Genomic DNA, 4,072 nt, shown 5'->3' on the forward strand with positions numbered 1-4,072 from the left:
TTTATGTATGTGAGTACACCATTGCTCTCTTCAGACACACCAGAAGAGGGCATCCGACCCCATTGCAGATGATTGTGAGCCACCATGTGGTTGCTGGAAATTGAACTCAGGATCTCTGGAAGAGCAGTCAGTGCTCTTAACTGCTGAGCCATCTCTCCAGCCCTCGAGATATCCTTCAACAAGGGGAGCAGTTACTATGAGCCTTCATTTTCCTTTCTGTTAGTGATCTCATGAATAAATAAACCCTCCCTGGCCAGCACTGCTACTTCTAACATACTCTGATTTAACACATTCCTTTACTTCTCCCTTATACATCAGATTTGCTGAAATCACGAGTCCAGTTAGAGGTTAGGGAGTTACCTCAACAGAAGAGGTTTGAAACTTAACAGCAAACAACAACAACAAGGAAAGAAAGAAGGAAGGAAAGAAAGAAAGGACAGAAGGAAGGAAGGTAAGAAGGAAGGAAGGAGGGAATGAAGGAAAGAAAGAAAGGAGACATGGTCTTGGTAGATAGACAAATGGTTAACAATTAGTGGCTAACATATGGAGAGAAGTATTTTATGATGATTAATTCATTATTTAATTAGATATTTGTAGCTGCCCCTTCATAGAAGTGCAAACACTGTGTCCAGGATGTGTCTGGATAAATCTTCCGAGTAGCACAGATAGCTTGCAATGGTACATACCACTGTCTCTTCAGAAAACATCTTCCTTACTTCCTTGTTCCTGAGCCTGTCTCCTTGATGGGGAGGCTATCTTTCTTCTGTCTTTCTTCTTCTTCCTGGCTATTTAAATGCTCTGAACTGTGTGCCTCATGTCCCATGTCTCCTGGCCTTTATTTTGGAGAGGTTGATTTCTTGGATAATGTAAATCATTCTACTGTATTAACAAATGCTGATGCAGATCGATGAGTTGACTTGGTGAGCAATGGCACTGCAGCTAATGACCTGAGTTCCATCCCTAGGATCTACCAACCAACCCCCATAGGTCTGTCCTCTGATCTCCCCACTGTAATGAGTGCTGGTAATGCTGGGGATGTAACTCAGTTGATGGAGTGCTTGCTTAGCATTTATCATGCCTTAGGTTTGGTCCCCAGCACTACGTAAAAGGGTGTGGTGGAACATGGCTATAACCCCAGACCTTGGAAGGAGGATCAGGAGTCCAGTCATCCTCAGGTAAACAGCAAGTTGGAGACTAGGTTGAGCTATAAAGACCTTGTCTCAAAAACAAATAAAAAGATGCTGAGAATTGAGATCCATTTCCTAACTAAAACTCATAGGGCTCTACATCAGTTTACTGAAGGTAGAGTCTGAAGAGTGACTCTGGTCTCAGATGGAAGTGTTGGGACTTTTAGCAGAGTTTTCAAGCCAATAGACTTTAGAGTCTATTCTAGTCATCTTCACCAATACCGGCTTGCCTACTTGATGTAGGCCTTAATGCACAATTGAACCAGTCTTCTGTACATGTAAACATATGTTATGTATACAAAGTCATGCATTCTGTGAGGTTGAGCATGAGCAGAAGTGGACATGATGACACAGACAAACTTTCTTCCTTGTCACCGAGCAGGATTACTCTTTGAGAAACAATATGTTTCTTGTTCTGCCATTCAACCCAATGCTGGGGTTGTAGATAAGTTAGCTGTCAGATAAGACACACCTATTAATTACAAATCCCAGAGAGAACCGATAGATAAAGAGGTGTGTAATTCCAGAGGTGACATTAGGCTTGGCTTCATGGAAGGAGTAGCATTTGTTTGGGGGAGAAATATTAGAAGACAGGGTTTTGTTCTATTGTCCTCAAACCTTTGCTTGTTTTGAGACAAGGTCTTACTATGTAGCTCTGACTCTCCTGGAATTCACTGTGTAGAACAAACTAGCCTTGAATTCAGAGATCTCCCTCCCTCTGCCTCCCAAGTGCTGAGATTTAAGATGTGAGCTCCCATGCTGGGCTGGCCACAGGTATTTTACTGAAAGTCTCCCTGCCTCAGCCCCTCAGTAGCTGGAGATATAGATGCATATTACTGTGCTGGGAGTCACTGTATAAAATTTCACATGTGGCTATGACACAAGTCGGAGACCTAGTGGGAGAAGATGAAGGAAGATGTTAGTAAAACAGAGGCACAAGTAGTTGGGGCTCTTCATGACCATGGAAAATTCTGCAGCTGAACATAGATGTATAGGAGAGAAGAGCAGATCTTTTTCTAAATGCCACAGTGAATAGCCTCCAGTCCCCACTCTGCAATCTGCAGCAAATCTCTGTCTCTCCTACCTTCTTTCTCCCCATTCCTATCCCAACTCTTCTCTCTACCTCTCAAACCAGGCCTGGTTTGAGCTGTATCTGCTGGACAGAAAGGGAGGAAAAGATTCGTGACAGAGGCTATTGAAACTTGGCCTCTGGGATGAGAAAGGGATACGTAAGAGAAAGGAATGTTATCATCAGAAATTAGGAGCTGGAGTGAGGGCCAGTGAGTAAGATAAGTTTGGTTTTTGACATCATAGCTTTGAGGAAATGGTAGGATTTCCTGATAAAGTTGGGTATCGTGTTATTGAAAACAATGTTAGAGCCAAGAGCACACACCCTCTCCACTGTATTTTGTAATCAAAGGCCTGCTGAAACGAAGACCTGTCAGCTCAAATCTAGCTATCCAACCTACATATTTAATGGCAAATACAAGTTTTCTCTGAGATTGACATTCACAAATAAATCATGACCTATACATTTCTTACAAGTGTGTGTGTGTGTGTGTGTGTGTGTGTGTGTGTGTGTGTGTGTTGCTGGAAGTGAGTTCTTTCTTTCTACCATGCAATCTCAGGAATCTGAATCAGACTATCAGGCTTGATGGCAAGCACCTTTACCTACTGAGCCATCTTTACAGCCTGACCTTCATAGTTCCTAAAAGTAGAAAATATACCTTATCTTGACATCATCCTGTCTTAAATTTTACTTGGTACCACTTTCTGTTTGGAATGTAAAATGAACCTAGGGCTTTCTACTTTAGAGAGTAAGATATTTTAAAAAAACATCTAATAAACATTTTTATTAATTCTTTGAGAATTTTATACAAGATATTCTTTTATCATTATTTGTTCCCAACTCCTCTCAGATCCAACCCTACCCCCTTACTCCTCAACTTTTTTCTTTGTTTTTTTTTTTTTTTTTTTTTTTTTTTTGTTGTTGTTGTTGTTAGTTTCTTTTTAAAAATTGAGCTACCCATCAGAACCAAATAGTTCTGCCCATATTCTCATTGGTATGTGGCTATCCAATGGAGTATGGGTTAAACCACAGCTTTAAAGAAAATTTACCATCTTTTCCCCTGAAGCCATGAGGGACCTATAGCTCCTTAGCTAAGGGTGGGACTCATTAAGCCCTCTTATTCCATGCTAGGGTGGTGACTGGCTTATTCTTAACCTTGTCTTGGTGCAGACAACTATAGCTGCTGAACTTTATCTTAGAACTTAGAACTTTAACTAGATGTTATTATTGTGTCCATTTATTTTAATTGAAAATAGTTTTTTCTTTCCTTTCTTTCTTTTTTTTTTTCTTCCTGGAGCAAAGTTTAAATAGTCTTTACTGTTACAAAGGGAACTCCACCAAGCAGAACCAATATATGTGGTCCCAGTTGTCACCATGGAGACATCGAGAGGTTATGATTGTAGAAGAGGTGACTGGAATTGAATAACATGATCCTAGGGAAGGCCAGCCAGGAATGCAGGAAACATGATCAAGGTGGGCTGGCAAGAGTGGTCAAAGGATGAGGGGAAGATAGCTCTTTTCAGTCCTGCTTCTTGTAGCTCTCCGGGTATGACAGGACCCAGCCAGCAGGCAGAAGACAACACACGAAGCAGGAAATGAGACCAATGGTGATATCCAGGACCCCAAGCTGCTCCCACAGCTGCTTCAAGTGGACCTGAGCCCTTGGCACCATGAGCCTCGGGCGGAGCTGATCAAGCTCCTCAGCAGCAGTGGTGTCAGGACAGACATTGGAAACAATATATATGCAAAAGACAAGTAAGGTTAAAAAAATAAAAAAAAGCCCAGACAAAGCATTATGGGACAGTAATGGAGACTA

General features: G+C 41.6%; 1 pseudogene; it reads right to left on the reverse strand.

The window, feature by feature from the left end:
* Positions 1 to 3,775: 3,775 nt before the first annotated feature.
* On the reverse strand, positions 3,776 to 4,072 carry LOC116082677 (annotated as a pseudogene).

Source organism: Mastomys coucha, unplaced genomic scaffold (assembly GCF_008632895.1).
Source record: "Mastomys coucha isolate ucsf_1 unplaced genomic scaffold, UCSF_Mcou_1 pScaffold7, whole genome shotgun sequence".
Lineage (NCBI taxonomy): Eukaryota > Metazoa > Chordata > Mammalia > Rodentia > Muridae > Mastomys > Mastomys coucha.